This window comes from Opisthocomus hoazin, chromosome 1, assembly GCF_030867145.1.
Source record: "Opisthocomus hoazin isolate bOpiHoa1 chromosome 1, bOpiHoa1.hap1, whole genome shotgun sequence".
Taxonomy (NCBI): Eukaryota; Metazoa; Chordata; class Aves; order Opisthocomiformes; family Opisthocomidae; genus Opisthocomus; species Opisthocomus hoazin.
This window is the reverse complement of record NC_134414.1, coordinates 41,249,799-41,274,262: the sequence shown is the minus strand read 5'-3', so window position 1 is coordinate 41,274,262 and position 24,464 is coordinate 41,249,799.

Below are 24,464 nucleotides of genomic sequence, written 5' to 3'. Positions count from 1 at the left end.
GACAGAAAACACAATAAAGCAGAAAACTTGATCTAGAGCTTACTGTGGATTAAGCATGGTTTAAGAAAAAAAAATAAGTTTTTGACAGAAATACAGGTAACTTTTCTTAGCTTTAGAACAGTGAGAAAAAAAGCTACTGTGTGTTCAAACACTACAGCTACCCAAGGAAGATACAGTCACCAGTGGAATTAATTCAGTGATGCACTGAACTGATGAAATCTGATTTTTGATCCTATGTGCCCCAGACATAATAGCTCAAATCCTGCCCAGGTTTCTCCTGTGTATTCATCACGCTTTGTTTTGTTTCTCCCTTCCTTTTCCGTAACTCTATAGTCAACAATGCAATAATTTCATATATATTCTCCATATTTAAAAGTACCCTCCTCAGTCTGTGTTTTCCCCAGATGCTCCAGGATCAGTGTCTAAAGCAGTTTCCCTTGCTTCCCCATGCCTCTTATTGCTAACATGTGATTTCTGGTTGAGATGCAAATGTGTGAACTGGATAGATAAAACAAGTTTGGTATAAAATTAGTGCTGTAGCCTGTCCCTCAGAAGGTACCTCTACTCTGTTTTGGAGCCCATCTTTAAGGTATTTATAGGAAAAACCTTACCTTTGAGAAGATTCTATCCTCTGTTAGACTTTCTCAAAATTATAAAGGGTAGAGAAGCAAGTGAAAAAAAAAATATATATTTTTATATAAACCTTTGAAGAAACTAATTTGAAAAACAGAAATACACTTGGGGACTGAGAAACTTCCAGTGAAGAGGGCATCTGCAGTATGACTTGAGCAGATCCAAAACTACTTAACTTTTTTCAGAACACTTCCAGCCATTCAACACCCATGTTGCAGTTATGCTTTCAGGGAAATAGTCAGTTTGATGGTAACTAAATTATGGAGCAAATTTCATTATAACACCAGCTGTGCTGCTGAGAAACATGATTAGATTGGAGGAATGTCAATAAGCATTAATTATGTACAATAAGACCACTGTGAGGCAAATATAAGGAAATTTAGGCAATAGATAAGAAGGAAGAAATATTATTACATCAAATTTCTAGCAGTTAAAATACAGAAATATTGTGTCATGCTTAAAAGAAGAAAAGAATGATAAAACAGAAGTCTTCAAGCTGTGCTATTGTGAAGCCACTTATACAGGTGATCAGAACTACATCAAACCGCCAAATAACTCAGCCATCAGCTAATCATACAATGTCATGGCAGAAAGTAAGAGCATAGAATAATAGAATATCTCAAGTTAGAAGAGACTTTTAAAGATCAAGTCCAACTCCCTGCTCCTCACAGAACTGCTAAAAAGGAGAAAAAGGAAAATAACTGATGTAACTACACAAATACATAGGATTTTGTTTTCTATCATACTGCAAAAATATGTATAGTAATTAATACAGTTTATTCTTAAGGTCATTTCCCTAATTTTCTGTCTGGCCATCAATATTCTCTTTTCAATGAGCAGATTTAGGAATAGCTCTGAAGACTTTCCAAAATTGACAACAGGCAATCTGAAAGACTTCAATACCATTAATTCATAATTGTCAAAAAAATCACATTTTTCATTCATGTTGACACATTATCAAAAATAAATTTATAATTATTCACCTATTTGGGCCAAGACAGCCCTCAGAAATGCACATGATTTTTCAAACTTAATACAGTGTGTGGCTGAAGGCAAAATTTGGCCTCTGTGGCTAGAAGATCTCAGAGGAATTGGTCTTGAAGACAAGGTGCACCATAAAATACCTCTACCATACTGTAGAATTGCTACCCTTCTTTAAATAGAACTCTGAGTTCCAAACGGGACTTTTTCTTCATACATTCTGGGTCCTCTGCTGTTTTGTGAAAAGAAGATGATCTATTATTAAGTTATGCAATGAAACTAATTCGTCATGGCTGCTATGTCTTAGAAACCCTTTGAATAGACTTATGTTGTCTTGTACTATCACTTAAACACTCCTAAAGTATAGACAAGTCTATATATTTGCAGTTTAAAAAGTAAATCTAGCAACAATAGATGAAATATCATAAACCTGGGGAACAAACAAAAAGTAAAACATCAAACTAAAAATCACTAGAAAAATAAAAAAGAGGAAAACTGCAAGGATACCTTGCAGAAGACATTTCCACCCAGTTATATGAAGATTAAAAAAAAGCAGAAGGACAGAATGCAATCCAGAGGGACCCGGACAAGCTGCAGAGGTGGGACTGTGTGAACCTCATGAGGTTCAACAAGGCCAAGGGCAAGCTCCTGCACCTGGGTAAGGGCAACCCCAATGCCAATAAAGGCTGGAGGAAGAAGGGATTGAGAGCAGCCCTGCCAAGAAGGACTTGGGGATACTGGTGAATGAAAAGTTGGACATGAACCAACAATGTGTGCTCGCAGCACAGAAGGCCAACTGTATCCTGAGCTGCACCAAGAGAAGCGTGGTCAGCAAGTCAAGGGAGGAGATTCTGCCTGTCCACTCTGCTCTGGTGAGACCCCACCTGGAGTCCTGCATCCAGCTCTGGAGTCCTCAGCACAGGGAAGACATGGACCTGTCGGATTGGGTCCAGAGGAGGGCAACAAAAATGATCCGAGAGCTGGAACACCTCTCCTAGGAGGAAAGGCTGAAAGAGTTGTGGTTGTTCAGCCTGGAGAAGAGAAGGCTCCAGGAAGACCTTACAGCGACCTTTCAGTACTTATAGGGGGCCTATAGGAAAGATAAGGACAATATTTTTAGCAAGGCCTGTTGCGATAGGACAAAGAGTAATGGCTTTAAACTAAGAGAGGGTAGATTTATATGGGATATAAGGAAGAAATTTTTTACCATGAGAGTGGTGAAACATTGTAACAGGTTTCCCTGAGAGGCAATGGAGGCCCTATCTCTAAAAATACTGAAGGTTAGGTTGGATGGGGCTCTGAGCAACCTGATCTACTTAAAGATGTCTACAGTCCCAAGCTGAGGTGGGCAGTTGTCACAAACGTCCCCAGGCTGTGGTGAGCAGTTGTCACAAACATCCTCAGGCCGAAGCGGGAGATTGACTCAAACATCTGTCCTGAGAAACTGATAAAGATGCTTGAATTAAGCAAACTCCTAAATCACTCATTGTGCTTTGGGAACTTCCTTATTTTGATAAGAGAGTGTGGAAGAGTGAGAGAAACCCTGCAGAGGCCGGGTATCAACATGCGAAACCCACCTACGTCACGTAGGTAGGGAAGTTGAGCACTTGCCTTCAGGGGAGGAGTGTGAGACAACCAAGACCTCCCCAAGCCCACTGACTATTTTTCAAGAACTTTTGGGAAGGTATGAGGTGGGCACCTAAAGGGTATAAAAGCAGAGAGGACCAGACCCTTGCTGTGCATGCCAACACCAGAAGATGCTGACCACCAGGACCCCCGACCACCAGCTCAGAGACCACGACTGGATCCAAGGGTGGTTATATCTTTTCTCTTATTTCTTCTCTTGCTCTGCCTCTGGCTTTTTTGGCACATAAGGGTAATTTTGGTATGAATTTTTCAACCTGTTATATTCAGTGGTTTTGTGAAATCGGGCATTGTGTGTTGAAACCATTTTGCCAAGTCAATATCCATTTCCAATGCCACTATGCCACTATGCTAAAAGTAATGTTATGAAATTCCAAAGTTATCATCTTTTGTAATTACACTGCCATTCCAAGTAAAGCTTTGGTTTTATTCAAGCCTCTTGGTCATTGTTATGACTCTCAGTACTGCGCAGAGAATTTAAAACCTTCTCCTATTCCTGCAGAGCAGTACGGGACAAGATGTTCTTGCTGCCTGCAGGGGGGTTGGGCTATATGACCTTTAAAGGTCCCTTCAACCCAAAGCATTCTGTGATTCTATGATTCTATAATGAAGAGGTCACTAGTACTATATTCTTCATTTCTCTGCCCCTTCAATGATTTTACTATTTTTTTATTTCTCTGCAATTGGCAATTGCTGAACTGTGGCATTGCTTCTTCCTATAATGCATTCTTAAATTATTAGCTACAGAGAAAAGGTACATCTATTTCTCTCTCTGCTGTTGGGTACTGAAAGAGCCTTGAATACAACCTGAGATTTCATAGAAACTATGACAGTTCTCCTGTAGCCCATTTTGAAGTCTTCAGGTTTTGGTAACCTATCCAAGAGTTTGTGTAGAAGTTCCTACATGTTGTATTCCATCTGTTACAGTTCCTGTCTTACTTGGCAAAGGGGAATCCTCATGTGAAGATTGATTTTTTTTTTTTTAATTGTATACTACATCTAGTAGCAAAATCACTAATCAACTGTCTTAACAGTGGTGTTTTAAGAGCTAGATCTCAGTATCCAAACACATTTCTTTTTATATTTTCTGAACAAATACAGTAAGCTGTCATTTACCTGTACACAGGGAAACAGTTATAAATATACTCTCACTTTTGTGTAAGTGTTTAAATATGTAAGATCACAGTAATGATCATGATGACAATACCACCACTGGCCTTGCTGTGGTCGGTAATACATACCAGTACATTGGCTGCATCTAGCTGATACAGAGTACATTAAGTCATTCTTACTTTTCATTTCTTAGTATCCCTCTATGGGATGCACGAATCGTGTAATTTTTACACAGATGCTACTCCTTGAAATCCCATTTACACAATAGGTTTTTTAAAACTGAAAAAAATAAAATGTAATAGATAAGCTTTTTCAAAAGAATATCTCATAATTTCTGCTCCTGTTCTAGAAACTGGGCAGGGGGGAGGGAGGAGGAGATATCTTTTTTCCTCAAGCCAAGACAACGTCTCCAGCTCATCTATTTTCATTCCTTCGTATATTTTTATGAAAAGACAAATTGTCTATAAGACATTGTCATTATGAGTCATCACACTTCAGTCAGATGTCTACTTATGAGGCAAGGAAATGTCAAAGTGAAGTGAGAAAATCACCCTTAGTAAATATTCATTTAACCATCCAATAAGGAATTTGAGGTCTCCTGGAAATACTAATAGATTATCTGCCAATATGCTTGTGCTGCCACAGCTTTTCCTTTGGAATAATCCCTCTCTTTTTTTTTTTGTGGAAAGCACCATAAAACTGAATAGAAGGGATCCCTGAAATGAGGAGTTCGCAGAGACTTGAAAGGTGACTTCCTGATAAATAAACAAGGCAGATGGCAATGGCTGTGACAGAATGGGTGGGAAATCACAGTGAGGTAATTTGGTTAGTCATCTAGAGCTAGAACTCCCATGTAACATCGTTAAAATATTTTTGAAAGTATCATCACAGCAATTGCTGCCTTATTTAGCTAATACCTTACAGTGCTGCAGAAAAAAAAGGGTTTTCCAGGCCTTGAAAGATATCTTTATCTCGTATGTCACTGACAGAGGTCTACAGGCATTGGACTGAAATTGGTGTGTGAAGTATTGACATTGATATCAATGGTGGCAGGAGTGAGAGAGAATCAGAGATAAGGCTCAGCAAAAAGAAGGATGGGTTAGAGATCTTGGAGATCCAGATCACAAAGATTAATTCAGTGCACTGATATTTCAAATGGCTTAAGAGCTACAAATAGAAAAGGATTTAGATTTTCCTACATGGCATTATTCCAAACCAGAAAGATACTTGAAACAGCCTGGCTGAGAATTCTGTCCTGCTTTAGGTCACAAACTAAATTTTGTCTTCAGTGTTTTATGAATACTTTGTGTTTTGGTAATGCTTTTCCTGCTTTAGCTTTTAAATGTGAATAACTTGTAACCCTCAATGTGGAGAAGTAGTAGTACTGTCAACTGTCTCCAGCTCTGTGACTCTTTTTTGAATAGCTCTTCTAGAAGCTCAAATACTCATTTTCAGAACTGCAAGGTGCTTTAGAATAGACAACACCCTCAAAGAACAAGAATGCTTCCTCTCAGAGTGTATGAAATCAAGCAGGTACAACAAAAGGCCAGCTTTCCCAAACAGGGAACTCCAGGCTGGGCTCAAACACAAGAAACAAAACTTGTGAAAGGTGGAAGTGGCGACATGATACCTCAGAGGAATATGGAACCACTGCCCATGCAGGCAGTGATAGAATTTTGAGAAGCCAAATTTCAGCTGCAGCTGAAGCTGGAAAGGGTCTGTGAAAGACAACAAGGACTTCTGTAAGTACACTATCAGGAAAAGGAATACCAGGTATACCCTGTGCCTTCTGCTGAATGGGACAACTTAATAATGAGGGTCAATGAAAAAGTTAGGATATGTACTTTGTGTCGTTTTTTGCTAGCAAGGGTTGCTGTCAGGCCTCCTAAGTCCCTGTGCTGAGCTGGGCTGTTTAGGGAAGAGAAGTAGTAGCATCAATAGAAGATCAGTTGGTAGACTCTTAAGCAAAATGGACATGGGAGTGGATGGGATGTATTCAAGGATGTTAAGGAAGCTGACCAACATCACTGTGGTAACTGGGAAGACGCCTTGATGCCTACAGAAATGTACATCACAGCTGTCTTCAGAAAGAGGACTAAGAGGATTTAGAGGACTACAGGCTAGTCAGACATATATATTTACAGACTCAATCCTTCTTGAAGCAATTCCAGGCACATAAAGTGCGAGAAGATGTCTTGGAAAAAAACACATGTATTTATCAAGGGAAAAACATGCCTGACCAGCATGAATGGTGATGCAATGGCTGAACAACGAGATAATTATTAATATTTTTTACCTTGACTATAACAAGATATTCAACATGTTGCTGTTGCAATTTGGCAGCCAAGATGAGGCAGTACAGACTTTCACTCAGACTGAGTGAGAAACTAACTGTTCAACGACCTGGATGAAGAGTTAGAATGTACCCTCAGCAAGTTTGCTGATGACACCAAACTGGGAGGTGTGGTAGACACACCACAAGGCTGTGCTGCCATTCAGCGTGACCTGGACAGGCTGGAAAGTTGGGCAGAGAGGAACCTGATGAGGTTCAACAAAGGCAAATGCAGGGTCTTGCACGTGGGGAGGAACAACCCCATGCATCAGTACAGGCTTGGGGTGGACCTGCTGGAGTGCAGCTCTGCGGAGAGGGACCTGGGTGTCCTGGTGGACGACAGGTTAACCATGAGCCAGCAGTGTGCCCTGGCTGCCAAGAAAGCTAATGGGATCCTGGGGTGCAATAAGAACAGTGTGGCCAGCAGGTCGAGGGAGGTTGTCCTTCCCCTCTACACTGCCCTGGTGAGGTCTCATCTGCAGTACTTTGTCCATTTCTGGGCTCCCCAGTTCAAGAAAGATGAAGAGCTACTGGAGAGAGTCCAGCAGAGGGCTACAATGATGTTGAGGGGACTGGAGCATCTCTCCTACAAGGAGAGGTTGAGGGAGCTGGGCTTGTTCAGCCTGAAGAAGAGAAGGCTGCGACGGGACCTAATATATACTTACAAATATCTGAAAGGTGGGTGTCAGGAGGATGGGGCCAAACTCTTTTCAGTGGTGCCCAGTGACAGGACAAGGGGTAATGGACACAAACTGAGGCATAGGAAGATCCGTCTGAACATGAGGAAGAACTTCTTCCCTCTGGGGGTGATGGAGCACTGGAACAGGCTGCCCAGGGAGGTTGTGGAGTCTCCTTCTCTGGAGATATTCAAGACCTGCCTGGACAAGGTCCTGTGCAGCCTGCTGTAGGTGTCCCTGCTTCGGCAGGAGTGTTGGACTAGACGACCCACAGAGGTCCCTTCCAACGCCTACCATTCTGTGATTCTGTGAAAATGTAGCAGTCAACTGCTCCAAGTAAAACTAGCATCCAGATGTGAGTGGTGTTGCCTGGGGTCAGTTGTGGGCCTGGTACTGACTAGCATCTTCAATGGGAACCTCTGCCACAGAAGACCAGGCATCTCAGCAAATTCTACAGACGACAAGCTGGATGGACCAGCCAGTGAGGTGGAAGTGAGGGTCCAAAGTTCAAAATGAACTTGACAGACTTCAGAAATGGGATGATAGAAACCTCATGAAGTTCAGCAAAGGTAAAAACAAATTCTTGTATTTGTGACAGAATAACACTGAAACTGAACAAGCTGGGATCACTTAGCTAGAAAGCATCTTTGCATTAGAATATGGGAATCTGGGGGACTGATGCATAAAAATCTGAAAAATGTCCAGCAGAAAACAAGCAGCAATGTGATCCTGTAGTGATGAAGTCTAACCACACTCTGGTTAGTGCAGCCAACAGGTTACAGGAATTGATTATTCTTTTCTCAGCCCTTCTAAGACCATGTCTGGAATATTGTGTCCAATTTTGGACTCAGAGAATCGTAGAATGGTTTGGGTAGAAAGACTGTCTAGTTAAAGATCATCTAATTCCACTCCCCCTGCCATGGGTAGGGACACCTTCCACTAGACCAGGTTACTCAAAGCCCCATCCAACCTGGCTTTGGACACTTCCAGGGAGGGGGCATCCACAGATTCTCTGGCGATCGTGTGCCTGTACCTCACCTCCCTCATAATGCAGAATTTCTTTCCCATATCTAATATAAATCTCCCCTCCTTCAATTTCAAACCATCACCCTTCATCCTATCACTATGTGCCCTTGTAAAAAGTGCCTATCCCCATCTTTCTCAGAAGACCCTTTTAAGTACTGCAAGGTCACAATAAGGTCTCCCTGGTGCTTTCTCTTCTCCAGGCTGAACAACCACAACTCTCTCAGCCTTTCCTAGTAGTAGAGGTGTTCCAGCCCTCTCATCATTTTTGTGTCCCTTCTCTGGACTCACTCCAACAGGTCCATGTCTACTCTGTGCTGAGGGCTCCCAGCTGGATGCAGGGTCTCACCAGAGCAGAGTGGATAGACAGAATCACCTCCCTCAACCTGATGGTGCTGGCCATGCTCCTCTTAGTTCAGCTCAGGATACAGTTGGCCTTCTGTGCTGTAAGCATACATTGTTGGCTCATGTCCAGCTTTTCATCCACCAGTATCCCCAAGTCCTTGGCAGGGTTGCTCTCAATCCCTTCTTCCTCCAGCCTGTATTGTTATTGCGGGTTGCCCCGACCCAGGTGCAGGACCTTGCACTTGGCCTTATTGAACCTTGTGAGGTTCACACAGGCCCACCCCTCCAGCTTGTCCAGGTTCTCTGGAAGGCATCTCTTCCCTCAGATGTGTTGACCACACCACTTAGCTAAGCGTCATCTGTAAACTTTCTGAGGGTGCACTCGATCTCACGGTCTATGTTATTGATTAATATATTAAACAGTACTGATCCCAATACTGACCTCTGAGGGACACCACTTGTCACCTGACTCGATCCAGACATTGAGACGTTGACCACTGCTGTCTGGATGTGACCATCCAACCAATTCCTCATACACCGAACCACCTCTCAAGATTTTCAGGGTCTCTCTGGATGGCAACATTTCCCTCCATTGTGCTGACTGTACCACATGTCTTGGTGTCATCAGCAAACTTGTTAAGGGTGCACTCAATCCCACGTTCCATGTCACTGACAAAGATGTTAAGCAGCATCCATCCCAATACCAGCCCCTGAAGAACACCACTCAGGCTCACCAGAGTAAGAGAGTGACAAAATAGAGTCCAGATGAGGGTACTAAGGTGGCCAAGGGGCTGAAGCACATGGAATATGACCCGAAGATGAGGAAGCATGTAGAAAACCACTTGGGGGGCGTGGGGGTGGGGAGAGGAAGAGAAAGGCATTCTACTTGTTCTTTTCAATAATCTGAGAGATGGCTATAGCGCAACAAAAGTGTAAGTTGTTTTTGAAGATGCACAGCAAAAAAGGTAACAAAAGTTGCTGCCAGGGAGTTTCTGACTGAATATAATGGAAATAACTGTCGTAGTGAAGGTAGTTAATCACTGAAACATGTTGCACACAGAATCTGTGGTACCTTTCCTCTTTCAATACTCAACTGAACAGGATCCAGAGAAACTTGTCCTCACTTCGATGCTGAAGTTTCTATAAGCAGGAGGTTGACCTGCTCAAGCAACCTCCAAAGGTGATGAAAGTTTTGTCCTCCAGACTACTTAAAGTTGAATGGTTTTACTATGCAGTAATTTAAAATGCAGTGCTCACTACCTATCAATCAGGAAGTGGTATGCATTGTCCGCTAACCAGTAAGAATCATTGAACTTTCCCTTGTGTGAGGAAGCATGATGAACAATCTCTGGCATGTGCACTGTATGCAAACTGTGAGAAGTTATCAACAGCAAGAAATGGATGAACGCATGAGAACTGCTCACTAGACCATGTCCTCATTCCACTTTGCCCTTCACTCTCTTTTGCCATTTGTACCAATTCAAAGCAAGGTGGAAAAGGCTCATAAACAGTAATACCAACATTTCACAGTTGCTTAGAAGAGTAAGGGGCTATCCATGAAGTCTTAGAGATTACAGTTCTCTACTGTGTCAGTTTTCTGTTGGCACAAAGTTATTTCAACAAATTTTCTTATTCCTACCATTTGGTGTAAAGGAGTGAAGAATCAAATATGCCTTCTTAGAGTTAGCTGTTAGGCATACAAGATGCATATATTCATCAGCAGTCTCATGGAAAGAAGCTAATTTCAAAACTTCCAATAATAAAGTCTTATCCCACTGGAAAACAAAAGATATCTTAAGAAATGAATTACTTCATTCTCAATAAAAAAAGGAGCTGAGACGAAATTTACGCTTTCCGAAGTGAATGTGAATTCTCCAGTTTACTATAGCGAGAGAAAAATGAGCTCTGAAGTAGTTTGCATAGTTTCCTAATATGAAAAGCAACACAAACATCCTCCTTTTTAGGGGATTTATTTCATTTTGCTGATCAATTGCTTACTCCCTAGTGGCTTTTCGCTGTCTTCAGAAGGAGCTTCACATCTTTGCGTCAAGAAGATAAATTACTTAGATGGGAAGTGTTTAAAAAAACGAGGTACTTGACCTAGTGGCAGACTATAGTCTTGCTGGTTTGCTTTTCTGCTTTAATGAGGCTAGCCTGTCATTCTGGTTGTGCAATGTGATAAATGTAATTTTGCAGGCAATGTTAGCCTGTTATTCAGTGTTTCGAAACCTAGCTGGTGCATGAGCAAATAATGATTTAACTAGACACTAAGTGTATACCTTCTGATTTCTATCCAGAAAACCTAGCTGGTTACAGTAGTACTAGCTGCATAAATAATTCAGAACAAAAAGGGCATCTATGTTCAACAAGCTGAAGTCTTTTCCACATGGAGTTAGTCCACTTTGAGGCTTGTGTTAGTGCCATAAAGTACCACTGTGAACACTTGTGTTCTTAAGCCAAGTGCTGTGCATGCTTTTCCACATCAGTGTTGCATTATGAGGGCCCTTTGGGGCACTGCAGCTGGAGTCATATCTCGTAGGGACATGCCATGTGCTACATATCATGCCCTCTGAACTTAATTTTGCTTTATTAATAGACACAGTATGCAAGTGTCAAAATAGAGCCTAAGGATGCATCATTAGGCATTGTGTCTGATTAGGACTTGGATTCGTGTAAACAGTAGGCATGCACGCAGAGGTACCACTGGTATTAACCATGATGAATACAATTATTTGTCAGGAGGTTTCAAGATTTTGTGATTTCTGGGGGACATAGATCACTTTAGAAATATATTTTGTTTGCTGTAGAGGTTATGTGGAATTGGTCTTCCCAGCCATTTATCTTTGAACCCATAGAAGAATCTCCATGAACACTGTAGATAATAAACCACAAGTAGGAAACTCTGATCTACACTGTTGAAAACACGACTTCCCCCTAGACAGATTCTAGTCTAGGGCAGCAATGGGAAAGGGATGATGACCAGGCCTGCTGGCGACAGGTGGAACTCAGCTATCTCAAAGGGGAAAAAGAATTCTTGGCCACAAGCTGGCAGGGCTCATTGAGAGGGCTTTGAACTAGGTTCGAAGGGGGAAGGGGACATCGCCCAGCTCACTAGGGACGAGCCTAGGCTTGGCGTGCCAAGGCCAGGGGTGAGATTGACAGCCCAGCTCAAGTGTGTCTACACCGATGCATGTAGCATTGGAAATAAACAAGAGGAGCTGGAAGCCATTATACAGCAGGATGGCTACGACTTGGTCACCATCACAGAAATGTGGTGGGACAACTCGCATGACTGGCATGTTGTCATGGATGGCTACAGACTCTTTAGGAAAGACAGGCCAACAAGGAGAGGTGGGGGAGTTGCTCTATATGTGAGGGAGCAACTAGAATGCATTGAGCTTGGCCTGGGGGCAAATGAGGAACAAGTTGAAAGCTTGTGGGTTAGAATTAAGGGACAGGCTCATAAGGGTGACATTACGGTGGGTGTGTACTACAGGCCACCTGACCAGGAGGAGGAGGTTGATGAGGCCTTCTACAGGCAGCTGCAAGCAGCCTCACAGTCACAGGCCCTGGTTCTCATGGGGGACTTCAACCACCCTGACATCAGCTGGGAAGACCATACAGCTAGGCAGGCGCAATCCAGGAGGTTCCTACAGAGCATCGACGATAACTTTCTGATGCAAGTGGTGGAGGAACCAACAAGGAAAGGCGTGCTGCTGGACCTCGTGTTAACAAAGAAGGAGGGACTGGTGGAGGATGTGAAGGTCAGAGGTAGACTCGGCTGCAGTGCCCGAAATGGTCGAGTTCAGGATCCTGAGTGGAGGAAGCAGGGCGATAAGCAGGATCAAAACCCTGGACCTCAGGAGGGCTGACTTTGCCCTCTTCAAGGAGCTACTGGGAGGAATCCCGTGGGCCAGGGCTCTCAAAGGCAGGGGGGTCCATGAGTGCTGGTCGCTCTTTAAATGACATTTCCTCCATGTTCAGGAGCAATGCATCCCCCGACAAAGAAATCGAGCAAAGGAGGCAGGAGACCTGCATGGTTAAACAAGGAGATTCTAGCAGAGATCAGGTGGAAGAGAAAAGTCCATGGAATGTGGAAAGAGGGGCAGACCACTTGGGAAGAGTACAGAAACGTGGTGAGAGCATGCAGGGATGCGACGAGGAAGGCCAAGGCCCACCTGGAATTGAAGCTGGCAAGGGATGTCCAAAACAATAAGAAGGGCTTCTTCAACTACATCAGCAGCAAAAGGAAGGCTAGGGACAATGTGGGGCCACTGCTGAATGAGGCGGGTGTCCTGGTGACGGAGGATGCGGAGAAGGCAGAGCTACTGAATGCCTTCTTTGCTTCAGTCTTCAGTGCTAAGACTGGCCCTCAGGAATCCCAGGCCCCGGAGGTAAGAGAAGAAGCCTACAAAGAGGACGACTTTCCCTTGGTCGAGGAGGACTGTGTGACGGATCGCTTAAGCGATCTGGATGTCCACAAATCCATGGGCCCCGATGGAATGCACCCACGAGTGCTGAGAGAGCTGGCGGATGTCATTGCTGAGCCACTCTCCATCATCTTTGAGAGGTCCTGGAGGACAGGAGAGGTGCCCGAGGACTGGAGAAAGGCCAATGTCACTCCAATCTTAAAAAAAGGCAAGAAGGAGGACTCAGGGAACTACAGGCCGGTCAGCCTCACCTCTATCCCGGGAAAGGTGATGGAGCAGCTTATCCTGGAGGCCATCATCAAGCAAGTGGAAGAAAAGAAGGTTATCAGGAGTAGTCAGCATGGATTTACCAAGGGGAAATCATGCCTGACCAATCTAACAGCTGTGTATGATGACATAACTGGCTGGATAGACGAAGGGAGAGCCATGGATGTTGTCTACCTCGAATTCAGCAAGGCTTTCGACACAGTCTCCCATGATATCTTCCTAGGGAAGCTCAGGAAGTGTGGGCTGGATGAGTGGTCGGTGAGGTGGATTGAGAACTGGCTGAATGGCAGATCTCAGAGGGTTGTCATCAGCCTCACTGAGTCTAGTTGGAGGCTGGTAACTAGTGTAGTCCCCCAGGGGTCAGTACTTGGCCCAGTCTTGTTTAACTTCTTCAACAACTACCTGGATGAAGAGTTAGAATGTACCCTCAGCAAGTTTGCTGATGACACCAAACTGGCAGGAGTGGTAGACACACCAGAAGGCTGTGCTGCCATTCAGCGTGACCTGGACAGGCTGGAAGGTTGGACAGAGAGGAACCTGAAGAGGTTCAACAAAGGCAAATGCAGGGTCCTGCACCTGGGGAGGAACAACCCCATGCATCAACACAGGCTTGGGGTGGACCTGCTGGAGAGCAGCTCTGCGGAGAGGGACCTGGGTGTCCTGGTGGATGACAGGTTAACCATGAGCCAGCAGTGTGCCCTGGCTGCCAAGAAGGCCAATGGCATCCTGGGGTGCATCAAGAACAGTGTGGCCAGCAGGTCGAGGGAGGTTGTCCTTCCCCTCTACACTGCCCTAGTGAGGCCTCATCTGGAGTATTGTGTCCAGTTCTGGGCTCCCCAGTTCAAGAAAGATGAGGAGCTACTGGAGAGAGTCCAGCGGAGGGCTACAATGATGTTGAGGGGACTGGAGCATCTGCCCTACGAGGAGAGGTTGAGGGAGCTGGGCTTGTTCAGCCTGAAGAAGAAAAGGCTGCGAGGGGACCTGATAAATGCTTATAAGTATCTGAAGGGTGGGTGTCAGGAGGATGGGGCCAAGCTCTTTTCAGTGGTGCCCAGTGACAGGACAAGGGGCAATGGGCACAAACTGAGGCACAGGACGTTCCGTCTAACATGAGGAAGAACTTCTTCCCTCTGAGGGTGAAGGAGCACTGGAACAGGCTGCCCAGGGAGGTTGTGGAGTCTCCTTCTCTGGAGATATTCAAGACCCGCCTGGACAAGTTCCTCTGCAGCCTGCTGTAGGTGTCCCTGCTTCGGCAGGAGTGTTGGACTAGATGACCCACAGAGGTCCCTTCCAACCCCTACCATTCTGTGATTCTGTGATTCTGTGATTAGTGAAATAATCTTTTTCATCTACCTGGCACAATTCTTTAGCTAATCTGGCATAATTAGAGGGCTGTCTGTGCATTTGTAGTAGTCAACACCTTCACAGATCTGGTGCTTTGCTAGCTGATATTAAAAGGTGTGAATTTCCTCTCAATTACACTTATGCGAGGCAAGAGCATGTCTGTTGATATCAGAGGTAGAAGTGAGGTAAGTTTCAGATTTAACTGCTTAGGCCCTCATTGTTTACTGTTTTCTACTCTGCATCTTCTGTAGTTTTCCAAAGAAGTTCAGAGACATTATGAGATGGTGCATTTCTCCTTGGTAATGTTTTATACTGACTTGCATGATAATAACTGATTACAGCAAAAAGCTTGTGTCTGAGCTACATAAAAATCACTTTTTTTTTTTTTTTGACTGTGAGAGTTGGACTTGAAGAATATATAAAACATAATTGTTCCACCTGGAAAGTGTAAAGTACTCCACTGAAAATGAAAGTGAGGTTTAACGTAGAAGGCCATGGAGAATCAAACTCTTCCATCTAAAGTTTGGACTCTGTATCTCTGAGTAGAAAGCCTCCATTAATATTTTAGTAAGACTTAAAAGCTTCATTTTCTATTGGGAAAACTTATCATACCATTAAAAAATACTTAAATAGGTTTTTCACAGGGAAAATGAAGTTATAATGCTTCAAAAATTGCCATGGGGACTTCCTGTTTTGAGAAGAACTTTCAACACAGCTACCCACTGTTGTTTGAAATAAGTTTTTTCTAAACATGAAAAAAATAGAAAAATAATGTTTTGCGTTTTCAATTAGATTAGGAAAGGCATTAATTATGGAAATTTGCAGTAATTTAAGTATACTATAAGCTTCTGTAGTTAAAATTTTTTTTGGTGGTATTAAAACTATGTTGATCTCACGGGGTGCAGGTACTAAATGCCAGTATCCAGTACTGCTGCAGAGAACAAGAGGCATTTTTAGGGTATGATCCTTCTGACTGTTTTAGACATCTAGTTTAAGATGAAACAAACTGCGTCTCAAAAGCGGGACCATATGATCTTTCAAAGTCTCTTCCAGCTTGGGCTGTTCTATGATTCTGTTGATCAATTTAAAACTTTCGAGTTCTCTCCATTTATTGTAAACACTTCATGAGATGATCCCATTATATAGATAATTATTTTATCAGATTAATATTCCCATTTTAGAGATTGACATGACAGTAATTCGAGTTTAAAGAGTTTACTGCACGATGATTAGAAGACATAGAAGCCAATTAAATTTTTTTTCTGGAGACTGTGTACACCCTTCTCTCAATTCCAGAGTATTGGAAGTTTTCTAGAGCCAAAATCAGAGAGTGTTTGTTCTCTATCTAATGGTAAACAACTCTTCAACCCAGCAAATTTTTCTCTGCAAAGAGATAAGTTAATATATCTTCTTTTTTACAGCCTCAAAATGGTTAGAGACAAATGTATACATTAAAGGATTTATGATGCATTAACATCTACAGCTAAATTTATGCATTGCTGACTTTAAGCATCTAGACATGCATCAACATGAGAAGAAGCTATAAATTGGCTGCTGTTATGAGACTACTAGTGAGACTGAAAAAAAGATCACATCTCTAATGGTAGATCCTGCACCTGGGTCAGGGCAACTGACCAGCTTTGAAGCCCTCAGCATGGGAAAGATATGGGCCTGCTGGAGTGGGTCCAGAGGTGGGCCACAAAAATTAGCAGGGTGTTGGAACACTTCTCCTATGAAGAAAGGCTGAGAGAGTTGGGGCTGTTCAGCCTGGAGAAGAGAAGGCTCCGGGGAGATTTTATAGCAGCATTCCAGTACCTGAAGGAGGCCTATAGGAAAGCTGGAGAAGGACTATTTACAAGGACAGGTAATGATAGGAGAAGGGGTAATGGCTTTAAACCGAAAAAAAGTCGGTTTAGATTAGATATAAGGAAGAAATTCTTTATTATGAGGGTGGTGAGGCACTGGAACAGGTTGCCCAGAGAAGTTGTGGATGCTCCCTTCCTGGAAGTGTTCAAAGCCAGGTTAGATGAGGCTTTGAGCAACTTGATCTAGTGGAAGGCCTCCCTACATATGGCAGCAGGGTTGGAACTAGATAATCTTTCAGGTCCCTTACAGCTGAAACCATTCTATGATTCTGTGATAAGCACTGGTATCAGTACAGGCTGGGGGATGAAGGAATTGAGAGCAGCCCTGCCAAGAAGGGCAGGGTGCAATCCAGAGGGACCCGGACAAGCTGCAGAGGTGGGACTGTGTGAACCTCATGAGGTTCAACAAGGCCAAGGGCAAGCTCCTGCACCTGGGTAAGGGCAACCCCCAATGCCAATAAAGGCTGGAGGAAGAAGGGATTGAGAGCAGCCCTGCCAAGAAGGACTTGGGGATACTGGTGAATGAAAAGTTGGACATGAACCAACAATGTGTGCTTGCAGCACAGAAGGCCAACTGTATCCTGAGCTGCATCAAAAGAAGCGTGGTCAGCAAGTCAAGGGAGGAGATTCTGCCTGTCCACTCTGCTCTGGTGAGACCCCACCTGGAGTGCTGCATCCAGCTCTGGAGTCCTCAGCACAGGGAAGACATGGACCTGTCGGATTGGGTCCAGAGGAGGGCAACAAAAATGATCCGAGAGCTGGAACACCTCTCCTAGGAGGAAAGGCTGAGAGACTTGTCATTGTTCAGCCTGGAGAAAAGAAAGCTCCAGGGAGACCTTATCGCAACCTTGCAGTACTTAACAGGGTCTTCTGAGAAAGATGGGGGCAGGCAGTTTTTAGCAAGGCCTGTTGTGATAGGACGAGGGGTGATGGTTTTAAATTAAAAGATTTTGACTGCATATGAGTAAGAAATTTTTGACAATGGGGGTGCTGAAACACTGGAACAGGTTTCCCAGAGAGATAGTAGATGCCTCATCCCTAGAAACACTGAAGGTTAGGTTGGATGGGGCTCTGAGCAACCTGATCTTGATGAAGCTGTCCCTGCTCACTGCAGAGGAGTTGGACTAGATAACCTTTAGTGGTCCCTTCCAACCCAAGTTATTCTATGTTTCTATCCGAATTAACTAATGAGGAGTGAAATCTGGTGGAGTCTAAATAAGATTTAAATCACCCTGAGTTCCTGATTAGTATTTTCTCCTGGTTTTCACATTTTTTTTTCTTTTGAATTTGTTTTTCACTATAATATTTTTTCCTTCTCTTTTGAGAAAGCAGTAGTCTTGTCAAAGAATCATTTCGTATTTGGAGAGCTGCAATGCTAACTGTCATAGATGCACTCTGCCAGTAACTTAATTTTTATTTGCTAGCATTTTATACCCTCTTTATGGCAACAGAAGTTACCAGCATCGATGCAGAAGCGAGGAGAGTCAGGTCTCTTAAGAAACCAATCAGAAGTCTTTTTATCTTGATAGATAAGTGGCAATACCAATGCTTACTAACTGAAGCAGAGGAAATCTAAAAAATACAAGCTGGATATGGGAGTAAAAACAAAGCAGAAAAAGCTATTCCACAAACTGAGCTCCGTGCTCGGATAGAGCTTGTCTTGGTAAAGCAACTGATGCAAAACAAAGGAAGCTTCAAGATACCTTTGCATCTGGATTCTTGTCTGATCTTTGATGCATGTCGGAAGGAGATTGATAGGGAATGTACACAGAGCTGCCATGACCTTTTCCTCCCTCTCTTTTGCCCTCTGGAGCAAATCAAAAGGGGGAAAGTAAAACAAGGGAGAAGACAAGCCTGGGAGGAGTTTACTTTCACCCCTAGTCATGACAAATTTGGGAGTACAATTTTCATGCTAGGTTTGCATTCAAACCCCACTTTTCACCACTAATATTTTAGTAGGTTTTCATATTGAGGGAGGTAACAAACCTGAATTGTCCTGAAATACTAAAAATGAGAAAGAAATTAAAAAAACCCACCAATCATTCCTCGGTGTATATATGGACACAGCTGCCCCAGAGTTACAGGAGAAGTTCATGGAATACATCCTGGCTGAGCTGCAAACATTAGATCAAGCTGAAACTGTCTGCCAACACAAGAACACAGGTCTCCTGCCTAAATATGTCTTTAATAGCAATGGCAAAAATAATTCCTTCAATATTGAGAAAACCTCTAAGATTTTTTTAAATTTAAAAAATAGTCTGAATGGGGTATATTAAACATGGTAGTTTACAACTCATTTTTATTTCATAATTATTTTCATAATTACACAGAATCACAGAATGTTAGGGGTTGGAAGGGACCTCTGTGGGTCATCTAGTCCAACCTTCCTGCCGAAGCAGGGTCACCTACAGCAGGCTGCACAGTACCTTGTCCAGGCAAATTGAAAAATTGAAGCTGGGAATTGGGATACTTGCTCCATAACTTCGTAAGAATATCAGTTGCTCTTTCAGTAATTTTGCTAGTTAGTTCCTGTGGCTTTTACATCCCCTTGTCTCTCTGGATGTTAAATGTAAATCTTGATGACTAATGGACATGCTTAAACTCTGTATGTGTGTCTGTATGCACATATATACATGGATCCAAAGATCAAAAAAATTGTTAAACTATTAGAAATCAAAATGATAACAAAATATTTGAAATGCAGGGCAAAGTAGGACTGCAAAGGGTTGAGAATGAAATATTACTGCCATTTTAAGATGGAAATTCAAGATGAAAGACTAATATGCATTTTGATTTGCCTGAGAAAACACAGAAAACTTGTTGCTTTTCTTTCCCTTTGATTTTAGTTTAACGTTCAATTGTCTGGGCTAAGTGTGATCTGTGATGTCTCATCTTGACTTTGTGATCAGGCCAGTGAGAAGGTCATTTTGTCAGAAGAAAGTCTATTTGGAGGATTTGAACATAATCAGACATGAGACAAGCATCAAATCTGTCTGCTTTTTCTTTGTAGCTGCAATTTGCGGAATACTCAAGATAAAGGAAACTTTATTGCAATAACTATGTCCTCTGTAGGCTATAAGGACCACATTCCTGGAATTAAGGACCTATATTCCAACTAAGTCCCACTTCAGGCATTTATCTTGGATAAAAGCCAACATTTTCTCTGTGCTGTTTGAAGCAAAACTAAAGATCCAGGTTTTTTTTGGCCACATTTTCCCTTTTAAAATCTTTTTCTCTAACTTTACTAACCTTTCAAGAGTTCAGGCTGACATTCTCTGGTGAGCTTCAGGACAATTTTGGAAACCGTTACTGAAAATGTTTTAGATTCTTCCAAGAAATAAACAGGAAAAATACTCTGTCTGTAAAATATTTTACTCAATTGTATGATAATGCAAAAAAAATCCCAGACACCCCCAAAAAACCCCACCACTCTAAATAGCGTGATCTTTTCTGTTTTCCAGGAAGAGGTGTTTACATTTTTGTTAAGTATGTATCTTTCCTTCCCACTTGCTCAAAAAAGTATTGTTAGATACTATTCCAAATATTTCTATGTACTGTACAGGTAGTCTACCATAGAAACAATGAATAGAATTTCTTTGCGAGGGCATCACTACATGAAGAATATTTCTCTCATCATACGAGGAATACAACGGTTATATTAGCTGAGCTTAGGTGTCTTAAAATCTAATGGAGGTGTTTCCTGACATTGCTCTTCTCTGCTTTTTCCAGGGGGGTGGGAAGACAAATACAAAAATAATAATAATAAAAAAGTGTCTTGTTTTTGCCTGAAGAAATGGGAATAAATATGGTTTTCTGTAATTATTTCAACCTCAAGTATTAGATTTTTCTTCACTTTGTCAGGTTTTGCTTCCAAAGTGCTGAGGTTCCTTTTACTACACTAAATCAATGTATTGGGTTTCTAATGGGCACAGTACCATACTTCTTTTTTCATATTTCTTCCTAAAGTCTTTGCAGGCCAACAGATTGAAGATTTCTGCTTTTAACACTCAACTATTTTCCTGCAGTTCTCACAAGGGATCCTTTAGATAAAGAATTCCTTATTTGTCAGATCTTGCTAAATATCTAGTGGGAGGAGTGAAAGCATCACTCATGCAGTTCTTGTAATTCTGATGGTTACAACCAGCTTTGACTAATTATACTAAGACAATCTAGACAAAGACAAAATCACTGGTTGCTTGAACAGATGCGATTTAATTTACTTCAGAAATATTTTACCTCTCTGCAGCAGTGCTAATTAAATGTTACTTAAATCAGGACCCAGAGTTCTCATCAAGCTGTTGATAACAGTGGAATTAAAGAAATAATCCCAGTTCCCTTTAATAATGGATTTTTGATTACTGATAGAAACTGCAGCATTCCATCTGACTGCTAACAAAGGGTGCATCCATGGCACATCTGGGTTCCCAATATCCCGGAATCAACGAAGGAGAAAAGTACAGCTGCAGAGCTAACTCTCTGTCTTATGTTTCAGTTGCACAGGAGAAATCCCCCCATGTGAAAGTTCATTCAGCTTTAGACCAGAGGAACTAGAAATTTGGAAAGACAGCAAAGGTAAATGTTGATATCTGACGAGGTCACGCAGGGTCCCTTCATAATCGATGTAGAGCATTCTAGGGCACAATTCATCTTAGGCTGAAGTTGGTATCTACTACAGGGCTTAAACATTGGTGATTTCCCTGATGAATACTCTGCGGTCTGATAGCAATTTCCATGGGTCATAGCTCAGGTGTCGCAGAAAACTTCAGCAAAAGGGTAGGGTAATTAAACAGTAGCCGACATGCAGACAGGTCGTCATGTATGCAATGTGCAGTGGGGTCAAGGTATTACGGTAAGATTTAACTTAATGTTCTTCTCTGCGACAGATGTTATATTATTACATATTGTTAGAAAACATTCCTTTTGGTGTAAAATCATCCCTAACTTTGAAAGTAAAGAAAATCCTCTTAATCTAGATAAAGAATTAAACAGCAGAGCATTTTTATAAATCCCTATTTACAATATGTTCAAGAAGGGTAGTTATCTTTATGCTATTTGATAAAACCTCATTGACTGATAAGTATAAAGTCAATACTTGATATATTGCTAGAACAATTAATAAAGCAGATAATTTGTAAGCACCTGGAGGAAAATAACTTGTAAATAGTAGACAACCTGGGGTCATCAAAAACAAATCATGCTGAACTAACCGGATTTCTTTTACTGATAGGATAACAAGCTTAGTGGATAAAGGAAATTCTGTGGACATACTATGTCTTCATTTTAATAAAAAATTTGATACAGTTCCACATGACATTCTCATAAGGAGACTAGACAAATGTTGATTAAATGCAATCACTGCTAAATAAATACAGTGCTGGAGAGAAGAAAAAAAAACAACAACAACAATAAAACAACCCACAGAACAATTATTAATGGTTCAGTGTCAGGTTAGGAAGAAGTATCAAGTGTGGCCTACAGAGGCCCGTTCTGGGTCATGAGTCCAATTCTACTTAATATTTTCACTGTGCGCTTGGAAAACAAAGTATAAAGTATGCTAACCAAAAAAGCAGAAGGTATAAAATAAGAACAAGTTACTTTTCCTTGGATACCTACAAATAGTGCCACAAAGCTTTTAAAACAAAACAGAAAATAGTTCAAATCCTTGAAAAAGCTTTATCTACTCTTTGAATTGTCAGCAATGTCATAAAAATAAAAGCTGATTTTCCCTGAGTGGGTCAGTCAGGATGGTTCCCTTCCCCACTGTCCTGGTTTTGGTTAAAATAGAACTGATTCTCTTTTAGTGAATCTTCCTTACAGCCAAGTTCTTCTAAGTAACTGCATTTTTCTGAAGCTGGCTGCATATTTTACAGACACTGTCCACTCCAAAGCTGATAACACCTAATATTTATGGTTACACTGAGCTAATTGTAGGAAAGGAATGCAGAAAAAGGACCCTGTTTATAATTATCACTATAGCAGCCAAGGTCACTGACAGACCTCTTGGGTCCTGCAAGTGAGGAGATGGAAGGGGTGGTACTTGCAGGGAGGGGCGGATGGGACAGGTGTCCTGATATTGACCAGTGAGGTATTCCACGCCATGCACGTCATACTCAGTTTAAAGCTGGGGGATCACGACGGTCTCGATCTCTTTGTCCATGGACGCCTTTTGAGGAGTACCCTGCTCGTCGTTCTACCTGCAGCCCTGATCCAGATTCCGACCCATACGTCCCTGAGTCCAGTTCCTGTCTGCTGCTGAGGCCAGTCCAGGACTTCCTGGTGCTGCCTGGCAGCTGCTGGTGGGATGCCAGCGCCCCAGCACCCAACTCCGGGAAAATCAGTTTTGGTTTTTATACATTTTGCATTATTTCTCTTATTATTAATACTATTAGTATTATTAATGTTATTAGTAAAACATTTTTCATATTAAATTTGTAAGTCTCTCTCCCTTTTCCTCCTTTTTGCTTCCTCTGGTGGGATGGTGGGGGTTAATTGAGAGCATCTGTCACGCAGTTTATTGCTGCTCTGCTTTAAATGGTGACACCCATGCAAGAATATTTCATACTAGTCAAGAATTTTTCACATACAAAATTTGGGTTGGATCACCAACTCAAAAGGCTTTATGTGAAGCAGTGAGCTTCACAATGATGTAGATCCTGGAATCTACTCCTCACATTCATACTGCTCTGGGAGTCTTGTGGGCCAGATGCACATCACAAATGCACTCATTTTTCTGACCTAATGAGTTTGCAGTATATAAATAATGCTTCTAGGAATGGGGACGGTTCAAAAAAAACCCATAATGGTCTATTTTAATCTTTAGTTATGTCAAATTTGAATTGCTTTAGGTAAAAAAAAAAACATAGAAAGAAGTAAACATTGTATATTTGGTCAACAGTACCAGCACAAAGAAAGGTCTGCCCCATGATCCACTAAATATAAGTAAAATGTCTGATAACATTACAAACCTATGAATATTGCAAAGTAGTACTCTATGTTCAATAAGCAAGTAATTAGACAATTAACTGCTTGATACTGATCAAGCTCCAGAAAGAGTATTGCATTTGGGTTATACTTTGGAAAAAAAAAAAAAAGAGAAAAGAAAAAATGGAAAACATTAGAGGGAAAAACAAGTATTATCTAAAGTTACATAAAGAAATATTAAGATGACAGGGACATTTATTCTTATTAATTGATAAATATATAATAAAAAGTAATGGGCTAATTCAAAAGGGAAAGATTAGAATAAATATTAGACAAAACATAATATACAATTCTTCATCTATATACATTTATCACTTCATTCAATTATATAAATTTATTAATTATATACAAGTCATTTCTTCAAATATATAACATATATATATAATTACATACAACTACATTGTTGGTATTCAATTATGTACATGCAGCTTTACCAATGCCTCAATCTCCATGGTCTGGCAAGGTGTCATAGGAAAAGACTTCACTTATAGTGCAGATAAGCACAAAGGAAGTAACACTAAGTTTGTGGAAGATCAACCGCAGTATGCTTTTTTCAGTTCCACACACATTCAAAGGGCTGCACAGATACACGGGAATTTGAAACACCGGACAGTAATTGCCCCCTGAGGAGCAGCAGTGATTTCAGAAGATTTCTTTCCTGAATAAATACTGATAGGAGGTAGTATGATCTGCCACCTAGGTAGCAGACATCTGGACAGACATACTGGGTTAAGGAAGTAATATAATCATCCGTTTCTTACAGGATGGAGAATTAGAGCCCTGTTGATGTTAAGAGTCCATAATTTCTGAATTAAGAAGTGATTTGTGG